Genomic DNA, 14,610 nt, shown 5'->3' on the forward strand with positions numbered 1-14,610 from the left:
CATTCTTTCCCTCTCTACTGACTCATTTCCTAAGGCCTACAAACATGCCGATGTCTCCCTCATTCTGAAAACAAGTCCTTGATCCTTCCATTACCCACTATTGTTCTACATCTCTTCTGCTTTTTGTAGCTAAAGTCCTCAAAAAGACTGTCTACCATAAGTGTCTCCATTCTCTTCTTTCTCTTCTTAACCCTTTACAATATAGCTTCCAACCTTAAAATTCCACTGAAACAGTTCTCTCCAAAATTATTCATGATCTCTTAGTTACCAAGTCCAGTGGCCTTTTCTCATTCCTCCTTCTCCTTGACCACTCGATAGCCTTTGACATGTTGATCACTCTTTGATCATCTTTTTTCACTAAGTTTTTGGGATATCACTCCCTCCTAAGTTTTTCTCCTACCTATCTGAACACCCCATTCTCTGTCTTTTTGGATCTTCCAGATCACACCTACTACCTTAAGGAGTGTCATCAGGGTTCTAGGGGATAGTTCCCCCTATACTACTACTTCACTTGGTGGTCTCATCAGCTCCCACATATTTAATTGCTATCTCTATTTTGATGATTCTCAAATCTACCTATCTTGCAACAATCTATCTGCTGACCTCCAGTCTCATATCTCCCCCTCCCTTTCAGACATCTTGAACAACTCATTATGTCTGGAACAGAACCTATTCTCTTTATCCTTAAATCTCTGCCCACAACCTTCCTTATTACTTTTGAGGGCAACATCCTCCCACTCCCTCAGACTCACAAGCTAGGAATCATCCTGGATTCTTCATTATCTTTCACCCCCATATGCAATTGCCAGGGCCTAGTGATTTTACCTGTGCAACATCTCTCGAATATACTCCCTTCTCTCCTCTGACACTGCTACCACTCTAGTGCAGGCCCCCCATCACTTCATGCCTTGATTCTGGCATAGCTTGCTAGTGGGTCTGCGGGCATCAAGTCTCTCCCCACTCCAATATTCTCTCCATTCAGCTACTAATGCTCAGGTTTGGTCCCGCAATCCCCCTACTTAATAAACTTCATTATTGTTTCTAGGAGCAAATACAAATTGTTCTGTTTGACTTTCAAAGCCTTTCATAACCTAGCCCCCTCCTACCTTTCCATTCTCCTTGTACCTTACTCCCTAAAACATACACTTCAATCCAGTGACATTGGCTTTCTGGCTGTTTTATGATCAACACTCCCTCTCTTCACTCCAGGCATTCTCTCTGACTGTCCCAAATACCTGGAATGTTTTCCCTCCTCTACTCCAACCACTGACCTCCCTGGCTGTCTCTAAGTTCCAACAAAAATCCTACCTTTTAGAGGAAAACCTTTCCCAATTGCTCTTAATTCTAGTGCCTTTCCCTCTGTTAATTATTTCCTGTTTCTTCTGTATACAGCTTTGTATATATTTGTTTGCATGTTGCCTCCATTGGATTGTAAGCTCCTTTTACAACTCTTTTTGTATTCCTAGCTCCTAGCACAGAGCCTCGTATGTAATAGGCACTTAATAAATGCTTATTGATTGATGATTGTCATTCTCCATGACTGTAGACTAATCTGATGTGATTTGAATGTCCATTCCTTCAAATTTGAAGTTCTTTCTCCTGATAGCTTGTAAAATTTGTTGTGTCTTTGAAATCGTTATACAATCTTCGACATTCCATTCAGATGGTTTTATTAGTAGCCTCTTTCACTTTTGTGTTGGCAACTGAGCACATCTTCAACTATGTGCAGTAGAGAAAAAAATGAGAGGCATGATGCCCCCAGGTTTGTGGAGCAGCTGGTATCATTGGTCATGTTCATTCTGCCATTGTAGAATAAAGAGCTCCCCTGCATTCATTGGATATTTTCATTGTTTGTCTTTAAAACTCAAATTTTGTGTTGCAATTATACCTCCCCAAAGCTTGGTGCAAGTCCCTCAGGCTCCAATCCCAAATGTGTAAAGTCAGCAATGTGACTTAGTGAGAAAATAAAGGTGTTAGATAAAACTTGCAGGAATGTCTTGCAGCTGCTATCCACCAGGGGAGATACTTAAGGGTCTCAAACAGTCCACAAAAGGTCCTTTACAATCTCTAATGCCATCTGTGTGCAGCTATGAAGGACAGAGTGTCAGAGATGATGTTGTGACCCACCAATCTCGGCATCTTTTGACAGTAGCTGCTAAAGTTCCAACAACCTCTTTGTGGTTTTCAGAGGTTGTACAAGTACAAAAATTTATAACAGTATTACAGTACACAATGCCTTTATACTGCTGTCTGACAGAGTGGAAGGTAAGATTCAGGTTAAAAAATATTTTAGTTGGGGTAGCTAGGTGGCGCAGTGAATAGAGCACGGGCCCTGGAGTCAGGAGGACCTGAGTTCAAATTCAGCCTCAGACACAACACACTTACTAGCCATGTGACTTTGGGTGAGTTATTTAACCCCAATTGCCCTCCAAAAAAATAAAAATTATTTGCTGTATAGTGTTTATCACTTAATGTGTTATGAAAAGCAAATTTTGTCTAAAATATGTTTTCTTATTGAGACATTAGCACAAAAGGTCACAGAATTCTAGGGAATTACCAGCAAGAAAAAAATGTTTTACATGTTACCAATTTTATTATTTTTTTACTGCATATCATGGGGTATTTCATGTTACTGTGTTAGGAAAAGTGCATGTTATCAGAATGAATGGTTTGTTATAAAGAATTATATGCAGAAAAGTATTTTCAGCTATCTCTGGTGAAAGATTACAATTTTTGGTGATTGTGGGAACCTAATTCCCTGTTTCCCATAGGCTTGATGTATTAACATTTGCATTTTATACTTTCCTGCCATTTTCTAGAAACATTACCCCTACAAAAGTTGAGGATTGACTGTATTTAACTACTAAATTTCTTGGATACTGAAGTGTGAAATTGTTCTTCCCCTGGGAGTAATCTATATATTCACTTGATTGATATTTTGTTGTCTGCATTCAGAAGTTCTGGACAATTTTCTTACATTTTTCCTTAATTAGACTACTCAGATTTTTTTATTTGTCACATTGTTCTGAAAGACCTATTATGCTTATATTATCTCTGTGCATCATTTTCAAGGTCTGTTGTTTTGACTGCTATAGAATTCGTGTGTGTGTGTGTTTTATATTGTTAATTTTTGTTTCTCTTCTGCCAAGTTTTCTCCCACTTCAGCTTTTTGTTATAAATCTGATGATGTCTTGTTCATTTATTTAGAGAGATTTTCCATCATGTAGTTAGATTTCTTATTCTGTTCAATGTGTTTTAAAATTCTGCATTGAGAGCTCTGATTCCTGACCAATATTCATTCCTGTGAGTTTTATTTCTACTTTGAAGCATTCTCTAGTATCTTGCTGTTGCATAATCTTTAGAAAGTACATAGGATTCTATTTTTATTGGCATTATTGGTTCACTGTCCTTCACATTATGATAGGGGAAGAACACTGAATGAGCTCATATTACAATATGAGAAGAAACTAAGAACTCATGTTCTTTCTGAGGTTTTAAGTATTCTTACTTCTGTGGAACGGATGTTCTCCTTGTGTGGGACATTACCCAAATTAAACTCAGAGGCTTCTCAAGCTAGAAAAGAATTTATTACAATCTTGTGAGAAAGGGCGACTCACACCAAATGCATTCAATATATTCTCAGTGTCAGACCTCCCAGGCATAGAGGAGACAAATTCTTTTATAGACCCCAATCGCAATCCCCCTTCCTAACTCCCTTCCTCTCAGCTCATTCTCTGAGGGTACAGTCTAAACGCGATAAATCTATCTCAATGACAGTGATGAAATACAGAACAAGCAGGTGTGGTTATTTTGAAAATTTAGCAGTCCGTGAATTTTGGCACAACTCCTACATTTTCCGGGGCCCCTTTCTTTTAGATTAATGTACAGACATGATAAAAGCCTGTGTCCTTGTTCCTATTCCTGGAATTCTTTACAGTAATAGCTAGGCAAGGAAACAAGTATTGTAACATTCTATATTTTGTGGGTCCCGGTCCCACAGGAACAAGCAGATATATGATTATCCCACAGATTTAGTATTCCAAAAGCTCTTACACCCCCATCCTTGTCATTGCCTTGACCTGCGTGAACATGCAGATGTGTTTGCATCCTGTATTCCCTTCCTATTCTCATGGAAGACTTCAGGGTCAGCAGCTTGTTTTTACAGAAAAACTGAATTGAAAGCCCAGCCTGAAATTCTATGAGAGTCCCCCAGGCTAAGAATCTATGAGGGGTCTTCACCATATCCCACACATCCTGAAGTTAAAACATATTATAAGCAGCAACATTAATTTTCTCCAAACTTCATTGCAACGAAGTCATTTATTCTTCTTTAACCTGTTTCCATTATCACAGGTAAAACTCCAACACAGATGGCATTTTAAAAAAAAAGGAAATCTGCCAAACACTCATATTTAGTTTCCTGAAGTGAGCCTTGTACCATCTGAGAAATGGTTGGATGGAGGAACTTCATGTTGGTTTATTCGATGTAATGGTAGCCCCAGGAAAGGATGGGGAGGAAAAAAGCAGACTTGTTCATTTATCTTATGTGCTGACATTTTACCAGGGTTTTATTTTTCTTGAGATCTTTGGTATTTTAGACGTTTTCTCATTCAAAAAATCATTCACTTTCTGGACCTTCTCCCCTTGCTGAGGAACAGACCCTGAAAGCTGGGGTGTGTTATCTCACCCTATTTGGGTTGGAAAAAAATATAGTTAACTGGCTTCAGGAAGGACAATATTGGCCCCAGAGGAGTTTCATTGCCTTTCCTTCAGGCATGATGGAGCTTCCTTCACCAGCAGCTCACCTGGATCCTGCTGCTTTTCTCTGTTCCTTCATGTGACTGGGCAGAATCAGTGCCTGCTGTTTCCTGAATGGACAATAGTGGGGCAAAGTTACTGAAGCAGCAGATGTAAATAGGAGGAGACAGTTTTCTTTTCCCTTGTTTTGATATACAATTTGATTCAATATCTTTTTCTTTAAACTAATATGTCTTTTCTAGTTGGCTTAGTAAGAGCAAGGCACCTAGGTGGCAGAGTGGCTAGAACACGTGGCTAGAAGTCAGGAAGACTTATCTTCCTGAGTTCAAGTTTGGCCTCAGATACTTACTAGCTGTGTGACCCTGGGCAAGTCACTTAACCCTGTTTGCCTCAGCTTCCTCATCTGTAAAAATGAGCTGGCGAAGGAAATGGCAAACCACTCTAGTATCCTTGCCAAAAATGGAGTCACAAAGAGTTGAGCATTTGACTGAACAACAAAATAGTAAAAGCAAACTTTTCAGCTGTATCTCATGAGCTATTATTTTGGTGGATGTTGACCCATACTCACAAAGTCCTTTGAACCTGAGGTAGCTTTTTACCTGTGTATAGGGAGGCCCTGGGAACTACAAGAGAATCAAATGAGATCATCTACATGAGAAACTTATATAAACATAAAGAACTCTGGAACAGAAGCTGTTTTTCAAGCCAGAATAAAGTCTAATCTCAGATTATCTCAGATTATTAGTTTTAGATAAATCTGGCCCCCAGGCTCCCTTCCTTCTAGAAATGCTATCTGGGGAGCCTTCCACAACAGAATTACATCTCGACAGTGTCAGAAGGGACCTCGAAGGAAGTCTAATATAATCAATCTGCACCTGAAGTGGTGTCTATTCCACAGCATTCCTGAAAAGTGGTCTTCCAGCCTTTGCTTGAAAATCAGGAATGAGGAGCCCACCACTTCCCCAGGCAGCCCATTCCATCTGGGGCTATCTGAAATGTTCAGACCTGGACTTTTACATTTTACTATCTAGTAAGTGGAAGCAGCAGAGGCTTATTTAGTCTTAAGCAGTAAAAAAGACTAATTGTCCCTTTACAAACAAACTTCCAGTCTTGTCTACAGCTTAATACCATCATGTTTATTTTTTCTTAACATTATTATTAACAAAGCAAAGCCCTGAAAGTCTTGTGCCTCAGGGCCTCCCTCAGAGTTCTGAATGAAGTTGTTTTCCATCCTCTTACCATGCTGATTGCCTGCCTCCAATTTGCCTCCCCAGTGTGCCAAGGTACCTTTGAGAAATGTGGCATCAAGAACTAAAGACAATACTCTAGCTATAGTTGGACCAGGGCAAAGGATATTATATTGTAATTTTTTACTTCTCAGGCAGGTAGGTAGCATGATGTTCAGGAGGACCTGGTTTCAGATCCTACCTAAAAGACTTACTAGCTGTGTTACCCTGGACAAGTCACTTCATCTCTCCTGGACTCATCTATAAAATGAGAATAATAATAACACCTACCTCCCAGGGTTGTTGCAAGGATCAAATCTTTTTTTTTAGAGGGGGGAAGGCAGGGCAATTAGGGGTTAAGTGACTTGCCCAAGGTCACACAGCTAGTAAGTGTGTCGAATGTCTGAGGTCACATTTGAACTCAGGTCCTCCTGACTTCAGGGCTGGTGCTCTATTCACTCTATTCCCCTAGCTGCCCCCAGGATCAAACCTCTGAGACCTATATAAATACCAGTGATTATTAATGATTCACAAGATCATTAAAGCTTTTTTTGTTTTCCTTGTCCCAATGTTGATTCCTATATCAGACTCCTGAAGCGCCAGGGTCTTTCTTCACTTTCCCTATCTTCTACTTGCCTAGCTAAGTTTTTAGACCCCGATACAAGACTTTCTATTTTGCCTTATTAAATTCTGTCTCACTAGATTTGGCTCATTATTATAGCCTGTTGAAATCTTTTGGCATTCTGACTCTGGTTCAATGTAGTAACTTCCTCTCCGAAGTATTTTTTCTCATTTTTTTGGCAGGTCTAAGGATCAGTCCCTTCTCTGTACATGTGCTAAATGAGTGATTAGACAATAAGCCTTCCAGGAGATGAAAAGCAGAGGCAGTGACTGCAAGCGTAGACTTTGGGGAAGGCTTTCTCAGCTTAAGGGATTCTTTTCCACATCAGACCATAAATTCTTCACCAACATTAATAATAGCTGACATTTTCATCATGCTTTAGATTTACAAAGCACTTTACATACATCATCTCATTTGTTCCTTAAACCAATATTATGAGGTAGATACTATGGGTATCATTCTCATGAATTTACAGATGAGGAAACTAAGGCCTAGTGAGACTATGACCATAGAGGTAGTAAATGTCAGAAAAGGGATTTAAACCCAGGGCCTCTGGCTTCAGGCCCAGCGTTCATTTTGTAGAGCCATTTTGCTTCTTAGAGGCATACTGGTTTGATTGAAGTCAAGAATTCAAGTTATGAATTAAAAGTTATGAAACTTTATGAGGATAATGACTCCTTCACATTGGTTAATCATGATTGAATAACACTAGCATCTATGTCGCAGGACCATAGTGAGGATAAAAAGGGAAAATAGATGTAAAACTTTGCAAACTTAAAATGCTGTTGTTATTATGGTTATCAATATTAGCGTTACTATTGGATCTTCAGAAGCCCCAGCTGGGAGAGAAATGAGGCGAGTGCCCCTTTCCCTATGTTCTACCCCACTTCCTAAGACTTCTTAGCAACCACTGTTATGGGCAATAGAGGGTCTCACAGGGCTTTTGAGCAGTCCTGTGATGAGTACAAAGTGATCCTTTGGGAAGATCATCCAAACAGCAATGTATAGGAAGGACTAAAAGGAAATTGGGCAGCTAGGTGATTCCACAGTGCATAGTGCACAGGGCCTGGAGTCAGGAAGACGCATCTTCCTGAGTTCAAATCCAACCTCAGACACTTTCTAGCTGTGTGATCCTGGGCAAGCCACTTAACCCTGTTCATCTCCATTTTCTCATCTGTAAAAAGATCTGGAGAAGAAAATGGCAAACCACTCCAATATCTCTGCCAAGAAAACCCCAGAGGAGGTCACAAAGAGTCACACATGACTGAAAAACAACTGAATTGTCAATTCTGAAAACAATCGACCAAAAACTCACAGAAGTTACTCAACTGCTGTTAACTCTAAAAATGCCAAAGAGCTCACACAGTTATCACAACCACAGTTAACTCTAAGAAATAAAATTAAATAAAAACAAAATAAAACCAAAGAGCTAACAGTGGTCCTAAGGAAAAAACTTTCTTTATTCCATTGGAGGATGGAAACTAGACACATGTGCCAGGGCCTCCTCTAAGAGACCTGCTTTAGCCAGGCCATACAGCAGTGGCTACACAGTGAGCTTTAGCTATGACAATGAGACAAGTTTCATTCTGTAATGGTAATGTAATTTGAATGTGAAGATCCTTTGTACTGACAAAGGTAACAGGTACTTAGCACTTAGTAATTAGTCAAGCCTCTATTAAGGAAACAGAAAGTATGAATACCTGTTGCTGATTAGCAGGAAGGGGTTGGCTGAAACAGGAAGCTAATGGTGTGTGTATATAAGAAGTCCCTGCTGGGTCAGACAGATCTTCTTGGAGCAGGCTTAATGAAGGCAGAAGCTGCCGATGCCAGGAAAGCTAAAAAGGAAAGGCCCCCCAGGCTGGAGAGAATGATTTTTATTTGGAGAACTGGATGAAGTGATTTTGATTCTGGGAAGCAGCTGAAACTTCTGCTGAGTCTGAGGGCCAGCCAGAGCTGCTGAGGATTTCTGAGGTCCGGTCAGAGCTGCCAAAGACTGAGGTGATGCTGGTGGTTTGGTTAAGTCTTTTCTTCCCAGGAACAGAGATTGTGAAGGATTTGAGATGGACTGGACACTGTGAGCTCCAGTGTGGAGCAGGAACTGCACGGAGAGCTGGACAAGGACCTAGGAGCTGTCTGCCTTTGAACCCAGGTGACAATTTGGTGAATCCAGGTAGGATCTGGGACCATGGAGGGGGGTCCAGGGAATCTGAGATGACCCTGAGTCAAACTGAAAGAAGACTTTACTGTGTACTGACTAATTGTAATTTACTAGTGACCTAGGGGTGGAGGGCTTGTGTATTTTCTAATGACTGAATATTGAATGATGAAGGATGATTGAATGATTGAGTTGATTGAATGAATGATTGACTAAATGATTGTACTTAGTGACTGATGACTGAAAAGGTGACTGATTTGTAACTTAGTGTGCCCCATGAGTGAAGAACATTGACTATTGTACTTTGTGTCCCTTGAGAAGGCAAACCTCCTTAAGGATGATTGAATGACTGAGATGATTGAATGCTTGAGTTAGTAAATGATTGTTCTTTGTTGAAAACTTTGTAACCACTGTGGTGAAAACTATGGGGCCATCTTAGTAATAAGTTGTTTGAATGCTGTATTTTGATTTTCTGTGATAAGCTGTAACATTTTGTGAATGCTGTACCTTGATTTCTGTGAATGTTTTGCTCTGATTTGTTATTGAATAAATAGTGTTCACTATACCATGTAATCAGAACCTTAACAGCTGTTCACAGCAGCATTCTTCTGGAAAGCTGCTCATGCTTGGCTTTACACATTCATAGTAGGACTTCACTACTAGAACATGGGTCTTGCAAGTGCTTTTTCAAGATCAGGGACCACTTGGTGCTGATGTGAAACAATTCTGGGATTTTGCTGTAGCTAGTTCATCCAGAGGGTGAGCTGCAGAGGACTGTTGTTATGTCAAGCTCAGGACACAACTTGCTTACTAGGCCTTAGCTCTGGAAAACAGGGTTTCTCCTAATAGTAAAAAGAGAGGGGTGGTCTTGGAATGGGGATCTTGACAGAACAAAAAGAAAGTCTGGCAGCAGAGATACCTATCAGGAAGTTATTTCACTATCTTTAGGTGTAAAGATATGAAGCAAAGGGGATCTCAAATAGTTAGCTGTGAGAATAAAAGTTAAGGATGAAGGCAGGAGAAATTTCAAAAGAAAAATTGATAGAGGAGTTGGTGGACACCCAGATGGGAAGGGGAAATGAGTCAGGAATGGCTCTTTGGCTTCCACCCTGATAATTAAGAGAATATAGTACTGTTTTAGAAACAGATTTTTCCCCCTTAAACTTGTCTTGAAGATGATCTGATTTTTAAGGAAAGACAATGAGTTTGATTTTGGACAATATTCACTTTGAAATGATGGGAGAGGTAATGTGTGATGTAGTAGAAAGAATGCGGACCTTAGACTCAAAGGAAGGCTCTTAATTCTAATCACACCTTTGTCACTTATAACCAGTTATATGTCCTGGTCCTCAGGTTCCTCACCTGTAAAATAAAGGTGTTAGATAGATGACTTCTAAAGTCCTTTTAAGTTCGAGAGCTATGATCCTCTGTTCCAAGTTGAAATGTTCACCACACAATCAAGATATTTTGTCCCTAGAGCTCAGGAGAGAGGTCTTGGCTACTGTGCTATATTTAAGCATCAATAAGATAGATATATATGGCACAGCTAGATGGCCCCATGGATAACCACTGGGTTTGGAGTCAGGAAGACTCATCTTCCTGAGTTCAAATGTGGCCTCAGACACTTTCTAGCTGTGTGACTCTGGGTAGGTCATTTAACCCTTTTTGCCTCAGTTTCCTCATCTGTCAAATAAGATGGAGAAGGAAATAGCAAACCACTCCAGAATCTTTGCCAAGAAAACTTCAAATGGGGTCATGAGGAGTTGAACAAGATTGATATGGCTAAACAACATAAAAAAGATATACATGAGGATTGAAGTCACGACAGTAGGTAACATCTTCAGAAAATAGAACAATAGAAGGCCTGGGAGCGGAGGTCCAGCATACTGAGGGAGTAGGAGGAGGAAGGAAAGCCAGTGAAAAAGACAGAAAAGGCAGAGATAGTGGATAAGCAGGACAGTATATTGTTACAGAAACTGAGAGAAAAAAAAAGTTTCAAGGAGGAGATAGTCAGTAAGGTTGAAATCTTCAGGAATCAAGGAGAGCTCTGAAAAGGTCAATACACCTGGAGGTAGATACCAGATCAAAGATCTTAAGGAGTGAGGCAGTAGAAAGGCAGTCATCATTGGGCACTTATTTGAGAAATTTAATATGTTAACATAAGGAGAGAACTAGGCAAGTAGATAGGGAAGTTTGGGTTTGTTTTTTTTTTTTTAATCCTGGGAGAGATCAGATTTGGAAAGGAGCTGAGAGATAATCTGGTCCAATTCCTTCATTTTTCAAGTGAGGAAACTGAGGCCTAGAAAGGTGAGATGATTTGCCCATGGTCAGCAGGGCTAAGGTAGTAAGTCACTAAGTAAGGATTTGAACCCAGGCCCTCTTAATGTCACATAAACATTCGGTACTCTTTTCATTATACAATACTGTGCAACGTACTAGTCCAGGTGCCATGATCCCCATTTTACAGGTGAAGAAACTGAGGTTCAGTGAGATTAACCTATTTTTAAACCGACATTAAGTGTCAGAGGCAGGACTTAAAACAGTGTCTTCATGACTCCAAGTCCTACCATCTATCCATGTTCACATTTCACAGAATGGAGTGCTTAGGCACAGTTGCAATAACTTTTGCTGTTTTTCAGTCAGGTTCCACTCTTCATGACGCCATTTGAGGCTTTCTTGGCAAAGATACATCTTCTTCTCAGAGATGCTAACTCCTTTCTGGCCTCAGACACCATGGGCAAGTCACTTAACCCTGTTTGCCTCCATTTCCTAATTTGTCAAATGAGATGGAGAAGGAAATGGCAAGCCATTCCAGTACCTTTGCCAAGAAAACCCCAAATGGGGTCATGAAGAGGAAAAAACTGACCATGAACATGTACGTGACCAGTCATTTCAGTAGGGAGGAGGGGACATCTAGTAAATTCTCAATTAGGAGGAAGCACAAGAGCTGAGTCATGAAGGAAGTCAGGTGCACCAAGAAATTAATGAGGAAGCAAAGTCTGGGCATGGAAGCAGCCCTTGGGATTTTGCTGAAGGAGAACAGTTAGGAGGCCAGTTTGGCCTGAACACAGAAGAAGGAATGTGAAGTGCCTGGAAAGGCAGATTATTTGTATAGAGAATTCTCAATTTGGGGATTTTAAAAATGAAATGTCACCCCTCCTCAAACCTTCCACAGGTCCCCCTCTCCCCACCATCTTTCTTTGTCTATTTCTTTGAAAAGAATGAGGCTCGAGGGCCGCTAGGTGGTACAATGAATAGAGCACCAGCCCTAGAGTCAGGAGGACCTGAGTCCAAATGCAGCCTCAGACACAACACAAAAACTGGCATTGTGACCTTGGGCAAGTCACTCAACCCCAATTGCCCTACCTCCTCCCCTCCAAAAAGCAAACAAACAAAAACAAACAAAAAGAAAAGAATGAGGCTGTTGGCCAAGAGCCATCCACCCCCCTTTCTTGATTTCTCATTTCACATCATTCAGAAGGCTTTTCACTATCCCCATCTTCATTTCTGTCTGACGTGGAGAGGTAGCCAACCTGGACACACACAAGTGAACCCATTCCATCCCATCTTCTCTAGGAGGTTGTTCCCTCTATCATTCCTTTTTTTTTTAACCCTTGATTGGTAGCTGTCTACTAGATGCTCCCCACTTCCTACAAACTTGCCTACATAGACCCATCCTCAAAAAACCCTTCACCTGATTCATCTGTCCCCACTAGCTTCTGTCTCATACCTGTCCCCTGTTTGGTGACTAAGTTCTTGGAGAGGGCTGTCTATATCAGTGCCTACATTTCCTTTCCTCTCTTCTTAATCCTCTGGAATCTGGCTTCCATTCTTATCATTCAACTGAAACTGCTCTCTCCAAAGTTACCAGTGATTTCTTAATTGGCCTTGTCTCAGTCCTCATCCTTCTTGACCTCTCTATAGCTTTTGACACTGTTGATCACCTTCTTCTCCTGGACCACCTTTCTCTCTTGATTTTTGTGACACTGCTTCCTCAGGGTTCTCTTCCTACTTGTCTAATTTTTCATTCTCAGTCTCCTTTGATCTTCAACCAGGTGCACCCACTAATGGTTGGGTCTCCCAGGACTCTTTTATCTATTTTAGATGGCCTTCTCCCTCTATATTATTTCATTTGGTGATCTCATCAGCTCTCAAGGATTCATTTATCATCTCTGTGCTAATGATTCCCAGATCTACTTATCCAAAACTCACCTTTGACTGAACCTCCATTCTCATATCTGCTTCTAGAACTGGGTATCTCATAGACATCTTAAAATTCAAATTAAAAACTGAACTCATTTTCTTTCTCTTCCCAAATCCTCCTCTCTTCCTGACTCCCCTATTACCATTAAAGGTACCAGGATTAAAAAAAAAAAACCCTGCAAAGACTTCATCAAGCAGAACCATAACACTGTACATAGCAACAGTAACGTGCCACGATCCACTATGAATAACTTAGGTCTACTTTGCTTTTTACTTGTAACTTAGGTATCAACCTGGACTCTTCACTCTCCCTTATCCCCCATATTAAATGTTGCCAAGACCTGTAGATCTGACTTTTTATCTCTCTCACATATGCCCCCTTTTGTCCCCTGACACTACCACCACTGCATCCTTCATTACCTTACACCTAGACTATTGCAATAGCCTTTTGGTCTCCCTGCCTTAAGGCTCTCCCCATTCCACTTCATCTTCCACTCAATGGTCAAATTGCCCAATCTCCCTTAGTGTCAATCATCCCTTTATTGGTTATCTTTAATTTATCCTTTTGTATCATGTTTGTACAGAATTGCTTTAATGCTGTTTTCCCCATTAAGACTATGAGCTCCCTGAGGGCAGGGATTGTCTTTGTATCCCTGGAACATAGTATGTGCTTTAATATGTGACTGACTGAAAAAGCGCTGGATTTTGAGGAGAGTCTGAGTTCGGCTCCTAATGGCTTAGGCTACTCATTTATGTGAACTTGGGACAAATCACATGACCTCTTTAGTCCTTGGTTTTCTCATCATGGTCAATGAGGAAAATAAGGAAATCTAAATCATGTCATGTACCTTTGGTGAAATCTATAGACACCATCTCAGAAAAATGTTTTAAATTAAGAGGTCAGACTAAATGAACTCTTGTTTTTTTCTAACTTTCAATATATGATCTTATTAGCTGGGAAACATATTAATAAACCAATTCAAACTAAGATGTCAATGGCTGACAATGACTTGACTAACATGTACATCTCACCTGCAGTTGGGTGGTTTTTTTTTTTTTTTTCAGATTCCATATGCCCCTCAAATGATCTCAGGGAGTTGCCAACCTCATCTGCTTCCCTTGTTTACATGTCCCCTCTCCTCTCCCTCTTAGTACCTTGGCACATTTTCTGACCCCCACCTACTAACAGTACATTTCAGAAAGTACAATAGACAACTTTGGGGTGTAGAGAATGGCCTGACCTAGTGGGAAAACCCTGCTATACCCTTATTTCACTGACCAGCTGAAAGATACTTGCCAGCCCCACATGACAGAAACATTGGGTGGAATTTAGATTCTTATAGTAGGGGACACTCAGAGACCCAGTCTAACCCCTAATTTTACAAATTAGGAAAGTGAGGCCCAGAGAGTATATTAGTCACACAGCTAATTAATAGTACTAAAGTCACCGAATTCCCAGCATACTTTTCTGCCACCCTTTCACAGTCTTTCAGTTGTGACTATTTGGGTGCTGTCTTGGAGGAATATAAAAAAGTACAAGTGCCCAAAAGGGAAAACTGAGCAAAAAAATGTGAATTGGTCTATCTGTGCAGACCCATGCATATTAGAAAGACCATTCAATAAAAGGCTTCAAAGAATAAAAGGAG

General features: G+C 40.5%; 1 long non-coding RNA gene across 1 annotated transcript in view; it reads left to right on the plus strand.

Moving 5' to 3' along the window:
- LOC138160621 (uncharacterized) overlaps positions 1-14,610 on the plus strand; it is a 138,279-nt gene that overhangs the window by 115,518 nt on the left and 8,151 nt on the right. The gene's annotated exons all lie outside the window — the stretch shown is intronic.

This window comes from Petaurus breviceps, unplaced genomic scaffold (genome assembly GCF_028583685.1).
Source record: "Petaurus breviceps papuanus isolate PSGF00001 unplaced genomic scaffold, PetGlider_PUasm1.0 181, whole genome shotgun sequence".
NCBI classification, from domain to species: Eukaryota; Metazoa; Chordata; class Mammalia; order Diprotodontia; family Petauridae; genus Petaurus; species Petaurus breviceps.